Below are 21,936 nucleotides of genomic sequence, written 5' to 3'. Positions count from 1 at the left end.
AATTAATGCCTTATTAGGATGTACTAATGGTAAATATTTTTCCCACTCTGTAGGATCTTTGTTCATGTTATTGATTATTTCCTTTGCTATGAAGAAGCTTTTCAATTTGATATCATCCCATTTATTGATTCTTGATTTTACTTCTTGTGCTTTAGGAATCATATTAAAGAAGTCAGTTCCCAAGACAACATGGGAGAGAGTTGGGCTTACTTTTTCTTCTAGTAAGTGCAGGTTCCCTGGTTTAATGTCTCAATCCTTTATCAATTTAGAGTTGAGTTTTGTGCAGGGTGAGAGATAGGGATTCAATTTAATTCTATTAACATATGGATTTCCAGTTTTTCCAGCACCATATGTTGAAGAGTCTATCTTTTCTCCGATGTATGTTTATGGCATCTTTGTCTAGAATGAGACATGAGTGTGTCTCTGAATCTTCTATTCTGTTCCATTGGTCTAAATGGAGAAAACATTGAAAGCCCTCTAAAAACTGGAACAAGAGAGAGATGCCCTCTTTTACCACTCCTATTCAACATAATCCTCAAAACCCTAGCCAGAGCAAATAGACAAAATGAAGAAATTAAAGGAATCCGAATATGAAAAGAAGAGCTCAAAACTCTCCCCATTTGCCTACTATGTGATTCTATATTTAGAAGACCAAAACAAACTCTACTAGAAAGTTTCTATAACTCAAAAACAAATTCAGCAAAGTAGCAGGAAATAAAACTAGCATCAATAAATCAATAGCATTTCTATACATCAAGGATATATCACCTGAAAGAGAAAGCAGGAAAATTAACCCCTTTACAATAGCCTCAAAAAAATAATAAAATATTTGGGAATCAACCTAACAAAAAGAGGTGAAAGACTTCCATAATGAAAACTATAAAACACTAAAGAAAGTAATTGAAGAAGACCTCAGAAAACGAAAAGATCTCCCATGTTCCTGGATAGGCAGAATTAATATTATCAAAATGGCCATATTACCAAAAGTGTTACACAGATTTAATGCCATCTGTATTAAGATTCCAATGAAATCTTTTGCAGAAATAGAAAAAGCAGTCATGAAATTCATTTGGGAAAATAAGACACCCAGAATAGCCAAAGCAATCCTCAATGTAAAAAATGATGCAGGAGACATCACTTTCTTAAATTATCCCACCAAGCTATAATAACAAAAACAGCATGTATTGGCACCAAAATGAAATGAAAACCAGTGGATCTTAAGCTTTTATAATTTTTTTCCAAGAATTATTTTACTTATAGCAAAAAGTGAATATTAATAATACTAATAATTTGGTACATAACACTCTCTTTGATCCTTACCCTGTAACTGAACTTCAGTAATTCCTGAAACTCATTTCATCCCCACCCACAGGCTCTATCTGATCCCTCATCCTTGTATAATTTAGAGGAGTAAACTTCTCCCACCCTACCCTATTTCTCATCCCCCTTCAGAATTCCAGCCTATAGCTGAGGTACACTCCATTCCTGATCCTCCATGAAATTAGCAGTTAATTAATCTGTTCTTCATTCATAATTAATTAGTAATTATTTTAATGAATGAAATTAGTTAGTTATTAAACTGAATATTTGTTAATTTATTTTTATTTTTATTTTTGTGGTGCTAGGGATTGAACCCAGGGCCTATGCATGTTCGGCAAGAGCTCTGCCAACTGAGCTATATCCCCATGTTTTTAATTTTTTAAAACTGAAATTTTAATCAATCATTTTTGGCTTTATTGAAAAGTTCCTGCATCAAACAGCAAGATAAAATGTGTTATACTTACCTTAAATGATCTTGGTGAGACAACCAGGTAAATTTCTGCATAGTATATGCATATAATTGCCAAAATCAACGTTAGGTGAAATAAAGTTTGCTGGGATAAGTTGATGTGTATTCACATGACCACGAGTCCTCATACTTTGACCTACATTCATTCTACTGGGGACATATTTTGACATGGCTTTTCATTTCGTATTTCCCCGAGGTCTTTCTATATCATTAGAAAGTAAACCAACAGGGAAATACAAATATGGATTCACTATAGGAGCCATGTCAGGGAAAAGACAGTGAAAGGCTGCTCAGCATGGGAGTGGACTATGTGTCCAGCTCAGGCAGGGGAGCAGTTGAGTCTGAGTTTGAATGACTAGAACATTCAACCTTCTAGAAGGGAATGACTTTGATACTGGTTATAATTTTGTAATGGATAAACTGCACATGAACACAGATTTCTTGAGAATGAGTATTTCATAACTGTCATGGATTAAAAGTGACCACAAATTCTTTGCCAGTTTTCCCAGCAAGAGGTGGAATTGCATATTCTTCTATGTCAGATTTGGGGGGGGCCCTGTGACTTCCTATGAGCAGTAGATTGTGCTGGAAGTGGATCCACACATTCCAGAGCCTAGGCCTTCAAAGATTTTGCAATTGCTCCCTTGATCATGTTTAAAAGTATTCTTATCCTGCTGAAAAGATGGGCCATGTGCAGGGAGGCCCTGGAGAATAAGCAATGATAAAGAAAGAGAGGACCAAAGAGACCCAGCCTCAGACATCAAAATATCAAACTGAAGCCATCTGGGGTCTTCCAACTGTTTTTATACCATGGCCATTTTTGATTTTAGTCCCTTTTTCCCATTCATAAGAATTATATGTTATCATTCATAAGAATTATTTATATGTTAAAGAGATAGTTTTGTAGCTAGGATATAGAGCTTAAATATTTTCTTTCAGTTTTGTTCTATCTTATTTAGTTTTGTCTTCTCTGCTTCAGTTTTATATAACTCAGTATAATTTTTTATTACTAATACATTTTTTGTCATTATTAGAAGGTTGTTCTTACATAATACAGGATTATTTATTTTCATCTTGTAATTACAAAATATTAGAAATATTCTCAATGTCTGTCTTAGGAGATTGGTTGAACAAGCAATGATATCTCTGTACAACAGAGTTCTAAGCAGCCATCAAAAAAAAATTAAGAGAAAATCTTTGCGCACTATTATGAGATAACAATAAAGATAAGTGGTTAAGTGAGAAAACATAATATGTAAAAGAATAAAAGTAGTATGCTCTCTTTTGTGAAAGCAAGAATCACAGAAAAGGTAAATATTAATGCAAATGTTTACCAATATGTGCTAGGTAGAAATGATTTGAAATAGATTTAAAAAAAGACATTTTCTAATATATTTTTGATACAACTTTGATTTGGACCATTTAAAAGTTTATATATCCAAAAATATAATTAAATTATTTTAAAAATAAACTCTATAATTGAATACAAATAGAAAATGAATTTGACTCTGTATCAAGCAGTTAACCTAACTAACCTAAATCTGGAAAAAAAAAGTGTTAATGTGTGTAACTTTTATATACATGTTGTTCTGATTATGTACACTGAGTAGGATATATTTTGGGACAAAAAAAAAAAAGAAATCTGGGACTTTGCTTTTAGGTTTGTTATTGGTAGAGGTAAGGCTGAAACCATTTTGTAAAAACTGTAGAAGTGAACAAATAAGTAGTACAATGATATTTGGGAGGTGAGATTCTCACTACTTTGAGGACATTGAACATACACAATATCTCCTTTGCAGTATTCATGCCAAAAAATATTTAATCTGAATCTTATAGTGAGACCACAAGTAGTCAAATCTAGATTCTTACACATTCTATGAAACAACTTATTTCCAAAATAACAATACCACAAAAAAATCAGGGAAAACTATTCTAGAATATGGAAAACTAATAATTCATGAAAACCCAAACCATGACAATCCCTGATGGCAAAGACTGAAATGATAATTGCATCTGGAGACATCCATGCAAACTGACCTAGAAATAATGGTTGATCTGGGCATTTCACGCGCTCGTCAAGTTGATGAATAAAATTAACCCACCAGAAACTCTAAGTTACCACAAAATTATTTCCCTACTTGTGATTTCCTTGTGTATGCTTTCTTTCCCTACTAGAAGAGGAGGTTATAAATCTTCAGATCAAAATAAAATCTGAAGTTTCTTTTAAAAATTTTAGGTAGGTTAATTTTAATTTCCTGGACAAAAAAAATCCTCATTATATTAATAACAAATTATTTTCCTTTAGAGAACTATGCATTCATTGTCTTTGTTTTAATAGTATTTTTTCAACTTTTAATTCTTCATAATTGATTCATATCTTCTATAGGCAACATTTTATCTGTACTATATTTTTACCTACGTCTATAGTCTCACTTCCTATAATTCCTTGATTTTTCCCAAATGTTTCTCTGACCAATAGTACACTGAGATGATTTTTGACTGATGTCACCAAGCCAAGATAGGTGAACCAATATTTCTTAACAAGCAATTACAGATTTGAAAAGGGTGTGGCATTAGCATTAAAATAATCAGCTTTCTCCATAAAGATTCCTCAGGCTTGACTCTTTTATCCTTTCCTGACCATTTCTGTTTAGAGGAGATTACTGTATATTTTTTTCAGTAATTTAAAATAGCATTTGTTTAATTTTTTTCAATTACAATCTCTTCCCTTGTGTACCAATGCTTACCTTTGCAGTTATCCCAACATAACACATCAATTTGTGTAGGTTTGGAGTACTTTGGAGCAGGAAGGCATAGATATGAAGTCATTTAACTGGAATCAGCAGAGTGTAAGATAGAGGAAATGGCCTACCTGAATAAAACAGTGGACAGTGTCAACTGGGTTTTACAACTATCCTGAGTTTTAAGTTTATTTTTCCCTTGCATTTTAAAGTCAAATAAATTGAGGTATAATTTATACCCAATAAAATTCACCCATTTTCAGAGTATGGTTTGATAAATCTTGATGAATGTGGAATGTCATGAAACCATCACCAAAATCAAGATGTAAAACATTTCTATCACTGCAGAAAAGGTCCCTCATGAGTCATGATCCTTTGTAGACAGTCCCTTTACTCTTCTACTATCCTTTGGAAACCACTGATTTACTTTCTGTCTCTAAAGTTTTACATTTTGCAGAATGTCACAGAAATGGTATCATACAGAATAGACTTTTGTGTCAGGGTTTTTTCTTTTCATCAACATTTTTACATGTAATTTGTTCATCCTTTGTTTTACTGAATACTACTTCACTTAATGGATGAAACACTGTTTGTGTATCAGTTCACCAGTTAGTGGATAATTGGGTTGTTTTCAGATTTGGGGTTATAATGAGAAAGCTGCTATGAGAATTTGTGTACAGATTTTTTTTGTGCATATTATCTTTATTTCTCCTTGGTAAATATTTAAGAGCCAAAGATCTATCATATGTTAAATGTATATTTAATCTTATGAGAAAACTACAAAGTATTTTTCAGAGTGGTTGCAGTATTTTGCATTTCTTCTACAATATATAGATTTTTAGTTGTTTCATATTCATACCTAATTCAGCAATATCATTTGCATTGATTTAATCCATTGCAGTGGGTAGAAAGTGTTGTACTATTCAGGTTTTATTGTTCACCTTTCTAATGCTCTACAATTTTTGTACATGATTATATATACTTATTTGCCAGTAATTTATACAAAATAGTCTGCTAAAGTTTTCACTAGGATTGAATTTACAGATTATTCAGAGAGAAAACTGATATTAAAGTCATATGGAAACTATTAAATTATGAACATGGTATATTATTCCAGTTGTTTATAACTGTCTTAATTTTCCCCAGTAATTTTATTGCTTTACTTATAGATATCTTGCATATTTTATTAACTTTATTCCTAAGTATTTCATCCTTTGAAAACTATATTAAATAAAATAATTTTCAAATTTTTGATTGTTTACTGCTCCTATAAGGAACATGAAATAGAGATTTGTTATGCGAAATTTTCTAAATTCACCCATTCACGTAAGATGCATCTCTGTAGATTCCTTAGGATTTTCTATGTACATAATTATGTCATTTGCAAATGAAATAGTTTTATTCCCTTCCAAATATATTTTTTTAACTGGATTTGTTGCATAGGTAGAACCTTAAGCAAAATGTTGGGTAGAAGTGATGAGAGCAGCATCTTGGCCTTGTTGTATATCTCAGAGCACATCTCCTTCCCACAATATATGTACAGTTAGCAATAGATGCTTCACAGATACACTGTATCAGGTTAAATAAGTTTCTTTGCAGTTCTAGTTAATTCACCTCATTCTCACGAATGGTTTTGAATTATTTTGTACCTATTCACAGATTTTATTTTTTGAATATTAAGGCAAATTTGTATTCCTTGACTTAACTTCAACTGATGATGGTTTGTTATCTTTTTTATACAATGCTGGGCTCAGTTTGCTAATATTGGGCTAAACATTTTTTGCATCTACGTTTCTAAGAGATATTGATCTGTAGCTTTTTTTTCTCAAAATATAACCACTTTTGGACTCAGTGTGATGCTGGCTTCACAAATTAATTTGGGAAATTCATCCTCTTTAATTGTCTGTAAAAATATGTAGAATTGATATTATTTCTTCATGACTGTTTTGTAGAAATCACCAATGTACGTCCCTCAAGCTGAGTTTTTTAATTGAAGAAATTATCACCTATTTATCTACCTATCATCTATAAATCAATCTACCTTTATGAGAAGGTTTTAAACTGTACATTATGTTTCTTTAATAGAGTCATTGCAGTTATCTGTTTCTTCTTAAATAAGCCTTGGTATTTTGTGTCTCTTTATATCTCAGTTAATTTATATTTAGTGCCAAAATATTATTAATAAAATTCCACAAATGTGCCTTCATTGATTCCTTTTTCATTTCTGATATTAGTAACTTGTATCTTCTCTCTTGATAAGTCTGTCTAGAAATCAAGCAATTTTCCTCACATCTACAAAAAAAAAAGCTTTTGCTTTTGTGAGTTTTTTTGTTGTATATTTTTTTTTCTATTTTACTTATATTCTCTCCTTTTTACTCCCTTCTGTATGCTTTGTATTTAATTTGTGTTAAAGAAATCACAGATTTGAATACTTGTTACTTTTTGAAAATCATGTAAAGCTAGAAATGTCCCTCCAAGCATTCTTTCATTGATTCTTACACATTTTAATATGTTGTGATTTTTTTTCCCATTGAGTTGAAAACATTTTCTTATTTCTGTTGTGATTTCTTTGATTGCCTATGGGCTATTGTGATAACCAGAACAATGGACCTTTAAAGTTATCCTCATTTTAATTATTGAAACTTGTAAGTAAGTGACCTTATATGACAAAAGGAACTATGCAGATGTAATTAAATTAAGTATCTTAAGTGGGAAGATTTTCCTGTATCACCAGCATGTACCCAGTATAATCATGAATGATTAAGAGAAAAAGATGTAAGCAGAGAGGTTAGAGAAGGAGATGTGGAGACATAATAAAGCAGAGGTTGGAGAGATGCAGCCAAGAGCCTATGAATGCAGACAGCCCTAGAAGACCAAGAAGTCAGGCACTGAGCTCTCTCCCAGGGCCTCCAGAAGAAATGAGAAGGCATTCTTCTTGCTTGTCCCTCTGTATAATGGAGTGAAACCCATCTTGGACTTCTAGAATGGAGAATGATGAAATTGTGTTGGTCAAGCCACTAATTTTGATTTGTTACAGTAGCAATAGAAAACCAATGTTGTTGTATAAAAGTTATTTTTTTAAATGTTTAGTTTTTAGTTTTAGGTGGACACAGTATCTTTATTTTTATGTGGTGCTGAGGACCGAACTCAGTGCCTCACGCATGCCAGGCAAGCACGTTACTACTTGAGCCACATCCCGAGCCCCAAAAGTTATTTTAAAATAATAATGGAATGTGCATCTGCAAAAACTTATAGAACCATAAAAAAAAGAGTAAGTTTTACTCTATGTACATTTTAAAATAAATATTTTATTTATGTAAGATTTTTATTTATTAATGTAAATTTAAAAATAAATATTTAAAAATTAAAAAAAATAATAATGGAAACTAGTAGGGTGATTATTTTCAAGATCTGTCTCTTATACACATATGCATGCATTCATCATGGGTTTTCATCATACCCATGTAAGTCTTACTCAGATGAAGACATAGAATACATGCTTTTAAATAGCAGGGTATAGAAGACGTCTCCTAATGCCATTACTGTAAACATATATTTAAGTTTGTATGTGCATAAACTACATTTATATAGAGAAAAACATTTAGGCGAAGAGCCATCAAACCATTAGTATCATTCAGCTCTGCAGTGAGAAATTAGGTGATTTCATTTTTACCTTTTTTTTTTTTTTAACTTCCATACAGTGTTTGAATGACTCTGGTGGGATGGAGCTGGCATGTAAATACTTATCACAATGCAGACTAAACATTTGAGTCCTTCACTGTTCTAAAGTAATACAATTGATGTATTTATTTTATTCACCTTTAAAAAATTGTCTTTAGCCAGGGGCTTGAGGAAAGGCAGACAGAGATGCATAGGTGGGACACCAAGGATTTTCAGGACATTCTAAATTACATTGTAATGATAGAGACCTGTCATTATAGCTCTGTTAAACTAATAGACTGTACAACACAAAGTGTGACCCTAATGTAAACAATGGACTTCAATTACTAATAATATATCAATTTTGATTCATAGATTATACTAAAAGTACCACATTAATGCAAGTTATTAATCATAGGAAAAACAAAAAAAGTTTAAATGGTGGTAAGGGAATTTATGAGACCTACATTTTCCATTCAAACATTATGTAAACTTAAAGCTTTTTAAAAATAATTTAATAAATTGTCTTTAGTAACCTATCAAATGTAAATAAATGGATGAGTGGAAGGAAGTCAAGTAGAGTAGGGGAAGGAGAATGGGAGAGGAGAGGAAGAATGGTGGGAAAGAGGGAAAAGGCTGGGGGGTGGAAATCATGAATTGAAATCAGTTCCATGCATGAGTGAGTTTGATAGGATGAACCCAACTATTAATAATTATAAAGCTCCAATAAAAAACTGTCCTTAGTTAATTTATGTAAAGGATCTTTACAAATAAAAAAAATGTATTACCAACAGAAGTTTGTATTCCTGTTATTACAATTATTTATGGTCAAGAAACATTTACAACTGAGAGATTTCTGGGCAGGCATATTTGGCTTTCTTTTTAAGAAGTGTTTTATTTAATGCTTGCCCTCATAATTATAGCCTTAATGTTGTTGTTTTTTCTGGGTAAAATGTTCTGTGTTCCTCTTAACTCTAAAAATTCTAATATATGGATAATTCTGGCAGCACATATTAGGGAAACCACTATTCATGACTGCAAAGACATAGACACACCTTTTAAACTTTTCCTTATTCTACCTTGGAAGGTAGAGTATGTACCTACTTGACTTGTGTGGTAAGGCCAGGACTAGGAAACAGCATGTGAACAGTATGCTGCACTGGTTTTGTTTGACCTCCAGTTTCCTTCCATAAGTCAGGTGAGATGTGGGGTTAATAGAGCAAGGATATAAAGTGCACTAGGGAACCATATCCTGAAGAATGAGAGGTATGGTTATTGGCATGGGAAACTTAGCTGAGCAAAAACGGTCAGAAGTTTTCTAATTTGAGAAAATTAGATTGTCAAATATACAACACGGCCCGATTAGGATGCCTTCTCTGTTGGAGTTCTAAATTAACCCTGTCCCCATCTCTGTGCCTATTCCTCGATCTTCCTTGAACAGGAGGTAACTTTAAGGTTTGCATATCTTTGGAGGAGGGCAGTTTCATAATCCCCATATAGATGTAGCCAAGGAAAATCCTGAAAAAGCAGAAAGCCCCCTTTGGGGAAGTAAAGGAGCCATGGAGGAGAATTGTCAGATTTGGGGACTAATCAAGGAATCCAGTTTTGTATTCTATCATGGCAACTTATTCCTGTATGTCAGAAGGATTTCAGGATTGCTATGGGCCAGTGATTACCCCATGCCCATCACTCCTTACTTTGAATACTGAAATAATAAACCACCTCAAGTGCTCTTGTTGAAAACAACAGTTTTTCTTTCCTTTGTATCTCTCTGGAGGGAATCTGTACCCATTGTAGTCATTGATGATCCAGGTTTTTTTTAAATACTCCACAGTCTTAGGGTACTTTTATCTCAACATACACCTTTAGTGTTTGCCATAAGAGTTTCCTCATTGAGGGAATACTGAGAATCTCAAACAGCCACTTAATTGTGAAGGTCATTGCTATTCATACCATCATGTCACAATCTAAGCAGCAGATGCCCCCCCCCCAAAAAAAGAGATGGAGTTATAACTTTGAGCACCAGAAAGATAAGTGGCTCTATCAGAACGGCAGGTTAGGAAAAATTTCTCTGACTGTAAAACAGCGATGGGATTGAAGTGGGAATAACTGGAAGCAGCAATTGCAGTTTGCAGGAATACCTGTGGCTTTTACCTAGGTACAATGTAAGTTTTGGTCTTCCTGGGGAGAAGGCAGTGTGAATAGAGAAAGGTGAAATAGTTAAAAAAAAATCCAGGAAGTGGAAGTAACAGAACTTGGAAGCTGATTATACTCCTGAGGTAGGAAAGAAGGAAAAAGCAAAAGGTGAAAAAAATAAGTTGTAGGTATTGAACAATTGAGTTAGTTGTGTTGCCATTTACTGAGAAATAAAGGAGAAGCTTACCCCATTGCATAAATTTTATACAGTCAGGGAAAGACAAAAATTTTACTTAGGATATGTCAAAAAATGTACATGATCCTCAGACTGGTTACCAACAGAAAGAAGAGGAAAGAAAAGAAAGGACTCTAGATACATCCAACCAGGTTTGTTCTTCACAAATTCTGCCCTAAAGTCCCACCAAATGAATTTCATCTACATCTGATTATCCTCTAGTCTCTGAAATAATCTGGGAAAATAAGCATTTTGAAAATGTTGTCACCCTGGAAAAAAAATGGGATCTTATTGTTTAAAAAACTGGGGGGAGGGGGGACAAGTAGCAACTTCTGCCAAAAAATGTTCATGTTTTTTCAAAAAGGTGAGACAAATATTTTAAATCTATAAATAAAATCCAGGAATGAGATTTGGACTGCAAATAAAGATTTGAGAAGACAGCATTAAGATGGCAATTCAACCTGCAGGTGGATACATTTACTCAGTGATGCTCAAGGACTAAAATAAGCATAACAGGGATACATGGGAGAGTAATACAGATATTTAATCAGGTGGTTATCTGTAAAAAGATAGAGGAAAGAGCTTAGGATTATTCTGAAGTCTCACTTGGTCAGCTGGGTACACGGCAACGTCATCATGAAGATAAGTGGCCCATGATTAGGAAGGGGCAGGAGATATGACCACAACAATTCTGAAAAGGTCACAATTGAACTATTTTGTGAGAAAGCCAAGGATGATTTCCAGGAGGGGGTTCAAACAAACATGTGTATGTCAGGAGGAAAGTGGGTTGGATGTAGGAGACATCCATGAGCACATATGAGACCCTCCAAAGAGAGTGTGGAAATGACTGGACAACGAGGAGGAGGATAGACCTTTGATTACATTATTGCTTCAGAGTGAATCCTCCTACATCCATGGAAATCAATTTTAGTTCATGATCCCCTCTTTTCCCTCTCCTTTTCCCCTTTTGTCCTCCTCCTTCCTCTTTCCTCTGCTCTACTCGACTTTGCTCACATATTAATTTGTATTTGATTGGTATGAGTTTGCTGGGGAAAAAGTGAATCCTCTAGATCTGTGCATTTTCTTAACAATTTCATGATTAGACTCATTTCCCTAGCTAAATACCTTTGAGAAAAAAAATAAAAAATAAAAACACACACACAAAAAAAATCTGTCTTGAAGGTTTGTTGTTGTTGTTGCTATTGGCCTCAAGGCACCAAATATATTATTTGACACATAATACAGGATGAAAAGTCAGTTCAGAAAATAACATACAGACATGGAAATTGTTTTGATAAATACATTAAGCATAGAACTTAGGAAGGAAATAATAAATGGAAATAAATGGGAGAATCAGGGGAAAAAATAAAATTTGGGCTCTTTCCAAACCTACAAGTTATGAAACTGACTAATAGTTACAACATTGTTCACTTTTAAAAAAATTTGTTTTTGCAGTTGTAGATGGACAGTATGCATTTATTTATTTTTATGTGGTACTAAGGATCAAACCAAGCACCTCACACATATTAGGCAAGCACTCTGCCTCTGAGCTACAACTTCAGTCCCATTGTTCAATTTTGATGACACTGAGCTCAGTATAGGTGAAAAATAGACTTTGTTTTAATGAAGTTTTGATGGATCAGGATAGCTTAGGATTTTAATAAATACTGTTATGTGGTTCTGCTTTTAAAATGAAATATGTGCTATGGTTTGAATGAGTTTTGCCCATTGAAATCTGTGTTGAAGCTCCATTCCTCAGTGTGGCCTTGTTGGGAGGGTTGCCTTGCAGAAGGTATCTGGGTCATGGGATCAGAGCCCTCATGAATGGAATTACACTTTCTTGTAGGAGCAAATTTTTACTTTCAAGGAACTGGATTAGATTCTTGAGAGTGGATTGTTGTAACCAAGCTGACCCCTTGAATATTGTCTTTTCCACACCCATCCATTTGCCCTCTTCTTTCTGCCATGAGGTTCTCACCAGCAGCCAAGCAGATGCTAGTGACATGATTTTGTACCTTCAGAACCATAAACCCAAATAATCTTCTTTCCTTTATAAATTAGCTAGTCTCAGGCATTCTGTTATAGCAAGAGAAAACAGGCTATCCTGTGCTTTAAGGATACCACTATTACATAGTAATCCCTTGGAAACCTATAATTTTAACTAACTCTCTATTTTTAATCTGTCATATCTTGGGTTCAATATTCTGAGTCCTCCCTGTGTGTAGCTGTTGGTCTTTGACCAGGAAACACCTCCTGGCTTTTCATGAATTCTTCAATAAAGGATACCCTAAAATTCCCCAGATTCTTTTGCAGACTCAACAACCACCTGGGGTTCATTTCTTTCAAACACATTGCCAAACCTATAAGACTTCTCAGGACTATTCTTAGGGGCTAAGGGTCATTTTTTCTTAGATAAGAGGTCAAGAGAACAAAGTAGAACATATTTGTTCCTCTTGAAAAGAAGGACAAAAGGGTCAGAGAAAATGCTTTTGCAGCTCCACTTAGCCATTCTATTTTGTCATAAGAAAGTTGTTTTAAGCCTGCCTCTGCCCTATCCAAATCCCTGTTTAGATGTCAGAGTCATATCTCCTTGATCCAGCTACTCCCAGTCTGCATTAGCCTTACCCTCTGCGAGTGTCTTGTGGTTGGGAAATGCATCACTCAGACTCATGCCATTTTGACAGACAGCTTAAAGGCAGCTCAGCAGGCAGAGTTGGAGGAGGTATACAAGGACACCCCAGGTCTACCATGCTACACTCCGGCTTGTGCAGCTGAGCTGTTTAATTGGGTTCTTGCTCTTCAACCGTCGTCTCCAAATAGCTGTTCAAGTTCCCGAGTTGGTGTGGATTTTTTTTTTTTTCAATCTGGCTAATAAGATTTTCCAAGTCACCAAAGCCAGAGGGGTCTGGGAAAGAAAGCCTTCTTTGTTTAAAAAAAAAAAAAAAAAAGCAAGTTCTATGGGACTTTCTGCTTTTGAATTTAGGGAAAGCAACCCAATTACATTGTGAAATGATTATGAATATTGAGGGATCTCGGTGGGAAAGGCAGCCTCTGACCCTGATGAGCACGAACAAGGGATATTGGTTTTACTGCAAATCCTTTCTATGAACAACCCAGAGGCTTAGTCTTTGTTCCAAAGAATTTAGAGAAATATCATAGAGTCAATGGGAGCAATAGACTCTCCAAAGAGTTTAAGAATTTTATATGTGTTTGTTTTTCCAGTCTTCATAATACAGAACCATTTTTTTTAATATAAACTCAGGAAGTTGCCAGCATTGGCGGATGAGTAGAATTCAGTAAAATTTCCTTTAAAGCCTGAGTGAAGTATTTCATCGGGTGTTAGTTAAGACTTCTAAGCCAAAGTGGGGGTCTTGGGATATAGTTTTCATCTGGAATATTATATTTCATATAAGTTTATAGTACTCTCAATTTCCTGTAAATTTATCCACATTTAACACTATAGGATACCATATTGGATGCAGAGAGCAAACCTAGTAGGAAATTATTCTTCATTCTGTGTGCTATAGCAGAGGCCTTTCAATCCATGACAACAAAGATCTTAACCTATTATCTGCAAATCTCCAAAAAAACCTTTCAATCAGCTTTGAGATTTGAATACTAGTGCATATGATTCCTTGACCATGAAGAGGATGAGGGAGAATCCGTGGCAAGGGAAGGACATGCCTCTGAAATGGGAGAGCAGCTGCCCATCTGCAGCCAAAGGCTCCCAGATGGTAGTGCAGAAAGAAGCCTATGCATTTTTCTACAGTATTCTGACTTTTTTTTTTTCAAAAGAAGAGACAACTCCAAATTTATATGTGAAATCTCCAATATAAGAACAAACGGGCTTCCTATTTAAAAATGTAAACAACTTCTGTTTGGAAAATAAGTTTCTGGCACCTCATTTAAAGAATTAAGGGAAAAGTCACATAAATTTATAGTAAGTCTACGAATATAAAGATCTTAGATGGTACTAAAAGATGCCTGTTATTAAAACAATGGGAGCACAAGACTGATAGGGCTTGTAACTACATATTTCTAGGGCAATGGCACGTACAGGGAAAGTACAGAAAGCAGCATCACATCATCTGGAAACCAGTTAAAATGCAAATCAGTGGAATTATATTCAACCCTAAGAAAAGATCAAACCCTGTCATTTGAGACAACATGAATGAACTTGGAGGATGAAGTACTAAATGAAATAAGCCAGTTAAAGAAGGTTAAATACTGCATGATTTCAGTGGTACATGCAAAAAAGTAGATCTTAGGGCTGTTATTGTGGTAGAGAACTTGCCTGGCACGGGTGAGGCACCGAGTTCAATCCTCAGCACCACATAAAAACAAATAAAAATAAAACTGGATCTCATAGAAATAGAGAGTAGAATAGTGGATCTCCTGAAGCTAGGGAAATTAGGGGATAGGGAGAAATGGGAGAGGTACTTAGTTACAATTAGGAGAAATATGTTTCACTGCATAGCAGGGAAAATATATTTAACAATAATGTACTGTATATTTTAAAAATTATCAGAAAAGAGGAATTTGAATGTTCTCACTTCAAAGAAAATACAAATGTTTGAGATGATGGGTATGCTAATTACCCCAATTTGATCAGTCTACAAAATATGCATGTATGGAAACATCATATTTTTACCCCATAAGTATGTACAAATAACATGTGTCAATTAAAAATAAAAAATAATTTTTAAAAAAATATAAATCATCAGGTTTGACTGCAGACCTACTAAACTATAATATCTAGAGATGGAATCCAGAAACCTGGGTTTTAATCAGTCCTTCAATGATTAACATTTGTTTTAGGATATTTTATGTCTCACTTTAAGATTCCAGTGTTTTATTACCAAAGGTTTTAAGAAGAGCAAACATTTGTTTGTATTTCATTTGAAATATTAGTTGATAAAATGCAAGCCAGAGTTTCCATATGTGCAGTGGAAATAGGGAGCCTCAAGTCCCCGTTCTCTAGGCTTCTTCTTGTCCCCTTTCCCTCTGAGGCTCCAATACCATCCTTGATTACAGTAGCTCAATAGAGCAGGTGGCCAACCATTTGTCGAACCTGTTTCATTTTCACTTTTCTGAAAAAGAGTTGAAACACTAAACGAAAAAATTCTCTTATCTCAGAGAAGATAGCTGCTGAGAAGAAATCTTATAATTGTCAATTTAGTAAAAAGCTAGTCAAAGATTTAGAGGGTAGTACAAAAGGGGAATCAATAAAAGTCTAACTTAAAAATTTGTCAAAAAAATCAACACTGGCCTCTCTTCACAAAAGAGCACTAGAAATTCTAATACCCCAAATAAAAAGACACCATGTTGGGAAAGATGAACTAAAGAGCCAGATGAACTCCAATGCTGCCATCTTGGTTTCCTTGGGGACTTCTCTTAGGATCATGGATGTGGCTCATTGGCAAAGTCTTCTTGGAACACAGCCCAAGCTAAGCTGACTTTTCCACACTTCCTACTCTTACACTTCATTTATACCTCATTTAGGGAAACCATGCTTTTTGGGATTTTGAGTCAATATTTTCTTGGAAAGCCAGCTCATTGGGGAAACATGCTAGAAAGAGCCAATCTTTGCTTCAAGACATATCTTTATCACCTCTTCTACTTACCACCTGAAATGTACACCGTCTTTTGAGTATATCAGCATTTAATAAGTGTTTTCAGAATAAGTGAATCGATGCTTGAACCTCAGTTGAATGATCCTTCCATGAAATCCTAGGTACTCTTATCTTTAAGGACAATGACCCTAGCCTTGGTCTAGCTTCTTTTTGAATTAAGTCTTGTTCTAATTCAGAATTGGTAACTTTTTGAAGGAAAATGAATTCCCAGCCTGGAAAGTAGAGGCACAGAGATGAGGGAGGGGAGTGAGAACTGGCAGCTATTCTCCAGCTGAGATGATGTATCTTTCATCTCAGGTGCCAGCTCCAATTTGTCTGCCTGGAGCCAAGTGTACAAAGTCAGTCTTAAAGAGATCACATTGGACTCACTGAAGATGCTGAGTGAGTGAACCCTGGATGAGACCTGAGAAAGTTTATTTTTCTTAAATCTCCTCAAGTGATTCTGACACCCCATCAGAGGTAAGAATCATGGCTGTAAGCACACATCCAGATTCTGGAGGAAAGAGTGCTGAAATCAGCTCGTGATGCCAGCCTGGAGTGTCAAGAGGAAAAGTAGAGGTGAAGGTCCCCATATTTTCTGACTCTGCATTATATTCTTATTATTCTTTAAGACACAACCATTTAAGCCTTTACTATTGCTAATCTATCAGAAAGGATCTTAATGGAATGAGGGAAACCATACCCAAGAAAATTATGCCAACAGGGAAGAAGGGCCACAGAAGCCAGGGTTCCCTGATTTTCAGTTGTCTTAGAATTTACACTTCTCTACAGAGTCAAGTCACTGAACTTATCACTTATAGCCATGTTTCCTTTTTATAATATGAAGAATCCATCAAAATTGGTTAGACACAAATATTGGCAATAAAATGCCTTAAAGTGAACTTACAGTGTCAAAATCAGGATGACCTAAAATTATAAAGACAGCCTGTCAAAGAAAACTTTGCTGTCAATAAGTATTCATAGACATACACTCTACATGGACTCTAGGAAATGAGGGTAATGTCTCCATCACATAAGATTCAGAAAGATGTTGTTATAACTTGAAGCCCCAAACCACCAAGTCTGAAGGGACAGCAAAGGCATCTAGGTTAACCCCTTGAAGGACAAAGAAATCAAAACCAATTTGGATGAATGAATATCCTGATGTACTTCCAAATTGTTCTCTCAGTGATCCTCATTTTACCTCCTCCTTCTAGAGATTACGAATCTCAGCTGTCTGCATTCTATGTACCCATCAATTCTCTTTGTCTTCATTTCTTTCACTGTCTAGTGTATGTTCTGAGGTCTTCCTGTTCCATCCTTCTCCTGCCAACATCCTCAGCTTTCATTGGCCACTACCCTGTCTCTTGAACTCTCCTTCAAAACCTCAACCCAAGATCTTTTTAACTGTCAGCATTCTTCTAGCCGCCACATCTGGCCAGATAAAATAATTTATTAGTGCCATATAAATGCACTTACTTCTCACCTCACTGCCCTCTGGCTTCTGCCCCACGACTTCATGAAAACTTCTTTTCATTCAAATTGCTAATGATATTTTCACTGCTAAACAAAGGTTACTTTTTAGGTTTCATATTAATTGTTCTATAGCGGCATTTGCCCCGGTGATCACATCATCATAACTGAAATATCTCTCCCCCTTGGCTTCTGTGTTTTTCCTGATATTTCTATGACCTTTCCTTCTCTGTGTCTTTAATTGTCTTCTTTTTCTCTGTCTCTTCTTGGTCCTACATGGTGTGCTTTGGTGTTCCATGCCTGGACTTTCTCTCCTCTCACTTCTTACACTCTTCTATACTTAGAGATCTGCTAACATCTATATCACTGGTTCTCAGTGGCCAGAGATTTTTGTCCAGATATTTGGCACTATCTAGAAACATGTATCAGTGTAATGACTGGAGGGAGACAGTAGTAGTTAGAGGGAGGGTTGATGCTACACATCCTACAGTGCCCAGGGCAGCCCCTAAAACAAAGCAATATCTGGCCCAAAATGTCAATCGTGCCATAGCTGAGAAACCCTAGTCTCTAGGATGACGGATCCAAGTCTGTTTCCCTACTGGAGCTCCTGAGAGTCAGAGCCACATTTCCAGCTGTCACTGACTCTTTCCACTTGAAACCCCACAGGCACCTCAAACACAAAATGTGTCATCTTATCTTGAAAGATTCTACTCCTGTGTACATTTTTTAAAAGATCAACAGTACACCCATCCATTGACTTCCTCATACTAGAACTCAGTGCACCACCCTTCATTCATTTCCTTCACCACTGAAATAAAATTAATAAAATTTGGACAAACTACCTCTTAAATGTCTCTTGAATCCATCAATTACTCTCTCCTTTTGGGTTTCTACTTACTTCTCCAGTCTTACCATTCATACTCCTTCCACCCCTGCATCAAATAGACCCAAACACTCTATTTCAGTTGTACTGAATACTGTATAGTGGGAATGAGCCCTGCATCTGCCAGGCACACAATCCTCTAATATTCTACTATCATTGTCTGCAACTGTTTGATCACTTTCTCTCACATGCATTTCACCTGATGAACTCATGCAGGTCTCAGGGAAGAGGCTGTGGCTTCAAGGAAGGTTTTTATAAAACTTAGAGCCTGAGCACGCCATCCTTCTCTGAAGTTGTTCTACAACCTATGTGGATAACATGTCCCTTAAGTAGGAATTTCTATTTTATTTTTGTATCACCAATGCCTCTCACATTCACTGTAAATTGTGGATGCTTAATGAATTTTAGTAGGTAAAGAGTAAATGAAAAATCCATTGTTCACCTGGCTAGTAAATTTAGTTCTTCATGAATGTCATTCCTTAAATAAATTGTAATGAAAATTGGCCACCTTAAAAATTTTTACATAAGTTAATAAATAAGAGAAAAAGATATTTCAGTTAAAAGCAATCTAATTCAAGACAAAAGAAATTAGGAATTACATTACACTTTTCATCTTTGGTTCTCTATAAATACTTAATATGTAAAGATTTTTATGAACAATGGAGTTCATATGTGACACTGGACAAATACAATTGATACTTTCAAAACTTTAGTGACAATTTCTTCTGAAATGTAGACCATACGTGTATGATATCTGAACTGATAGGAAGCGTTAGATAATACAGCAGAAAAATTTTATCTGATCTTATAGCTCAAGTAAGGCACACAAACTGTTAACCAGCACCTAAAGTTGATCCTCATTTCTTAAATGTTCAACATTGCTTACACTTAGCTTTCCAAACGGGATCATTCTAAAGCCACCCCAGTGAGCTTTCTTTGCAACTGTGCTTAAGGGTGATATTTGCACACAAGTGTTGAGGCTAAGTAACTTCTACAGATGAAAAATAAAATCCAAAGAAAGATAAAAATGAAGAGTTGATGTGAATCCCTAACACTACGGCCATATTCTTTGAATCTTAGATTTTGCAACATTCTTACCACACAAAAGTAGAGATTACTTCTGAGCTTTCACCCCCTACTGTATTGGGTTATACTGTGTAAAACAAATCTACTGTCAGGATTTGGACAGAAGGAGTGTAGAAAATGGTATTCTGCAAGGTTTGGCTCCCAGTATGAATTCAGCTTAGTTTTCTCATCTCAGGAACATATGGACTTAGACCTTAGTCATTATTTAAGTTTATGGAATAAAAATCCCTTCAGTGTGGCATAATATATACATGGAAATAAACTTGTTTGTGAAACATTAAAAAAAACATTTTTTTGCTATGCTCTTTTCATAATCTTCACACAGTAACTCTACAGAAAATCAAATGACTGATGCTCTTAGGCTTAATACAGTTTCAAATCCCTAGGCCATTTGGGAACCTTCTGCTATCTACTGCTTTCAAACAACAGTATATATCTCTGTGTCACCTTTAGAAAATAATAATAAAAAGGAAGCTGTAGAATCCAATTGGCAGATACAACTATGCCCTTTCCTTCCTTAGAAAATGGCTCAAAATGTTCTATCTCCGTAACTCTCCAGGGTAAGGAAAAAAATTCATGAAGAGTTACTGTCTTCATTAATGGACCCTTCGTATGGCATTTTTCAAGATTGTCTGTGAGCCTTTTCAAAATGGGAGGAAAATTATTCATCCAAAGAATTTTACTAATTCATACTGTAGGTGGGGGCTGCATTCTTGAATAAAATAACCAAAGTCTAGTAAAGAAAGAAGATTCATAAAAAAAAATTACAGCATAGTATGATAAACACTGTACAGAGAGTCAACATTTATGGAGGCCTGACAAGTGACAACTACCAAACACGGATAAATTCATGATGGGAATAGACTCATTTCATCCCTACATGGCTATATGAGGCACCTTCTGTGATCATCCCTCCCTTCTAATAAGTTTGATGGACTCTGATACAGCCTCCCGCTATCCAATCAAACCCTAATAATCCTGGTGTTGCCATGGTGATGTATTTTAGAGATATTTCATATCTACAATAGGTATAGTTTAAATAAATCCATATTTATTTATTCTTTAAACAAGCGAGATTATCCCACATAATCTGAGTAGGCCTGGTTTAATCAGTTGAAAGGTCTTCAGAGCAGGGCTGAGCCTTCCATGAAAAAAAAAAGAAATTCTAAATTTGAACAACAAATTTTGCCCATCCCCCTGAGTTTCACCCCTCCCTGACAGCCTGCCCTGAAGATTCTAGACTTGGAGAGCCAGCCTTCACGTTGACAGTCCACAGACAATCTTTAGGGAGGTGGGTAGTATATGCTTTAGAACTCCTTCAACAATGAGTGATGACAGCAGCCTTTGGGGCCTGCTGTCAGGTCCAAATCTCACATATCCTCATCCCACTTACTACAACTCTGGACATTTCCCTAATTCCCAGTCATGTTTTCAAGTCCTAGTTGAGATGTCTCTTCTTCTAGGAGGTCTTCCTGGGCAAGCCCTGCCGGAGTTGGGACCTCTTCCTGTTCCTTCACTTAGCCTTATGTATTTTCTGCTTCATATCAGTTATTTTAACCCTCTTAAAATCATGCCAGGAAGATCAGATTGTAAGCAATTTGAGGTTAGAGAGGATGCCTGTTTTCTTCATTATTAGATCTCCCAAGACCAGGCCAATTTTTGGCACATGGTGGCTATCTTGTGTTTAATTGCAGAGAGAAAGCAGTTGAATACACTGGAATGTGTAATTAATTTATCATCGGGATCATAGCATGGAACATTTTGGAAGGGAGAGAAGAGTTGGCATGGGGAAGGAAGAAAATGACTTTTACAGAGTACCACTCTGGGCCAGAGAGCTGGTGAGGTTCTTTATACATGTTCTCTATTTAGAACAGCATTTAGAGTTCAACTATTCCAACTTTTCACAGATGAAAGAAAACTTCAGGGGGTGATGTGAAATGCCCTATTCATGAACCTGTGTTTATTTTTATGCCCTGTTGAATCACATCTAGAGTTTTTGTGGTTCCTTGTCTGGTGTACACTTTACAATGTTCAGTGTAGCCCTGAAAATCCAATCCAAGCACTTTCTCCACCTTAAATCTTTCTAAAGAGGCCTTCTTAATCCATCACCAATTCTTTCAATCAGAATTGATAATTATCTCCTTTGGCCCTCTCTGGAACCAGTATTTCTAGCAGACACATGGACATAGTTGTTCCACCCAAGGACTTTGCATACAAACTCACTACTGAGTTTAATTCTCCCTTGGCACCTTTGGGCCCTGTCACCTTGAGCAGGTTTATTTAACCTCCTTGGCTTTGTTTATTCACCCATTGTCTAAGCC

This window comes from Ictidomys tridecemlineatus, chromosome 2 (assembly GCF_052094955.1).
Source record: "Ictidomys tridecemlineatus isolate mIctTri1 chromosome 2, mIctTri1.hap1, whole genome shotgun sequence".
Taxonomy (NCBI): domain Eukaryota; kingdom Metazoa; phylum Chordata; class Mammalia; order Rodentia; family Sciuridae; genus Ictidomys; species Ictidomys tridecemlineatus.
This window is presented reverse-complemented; position numbering follows the sequence as displayed.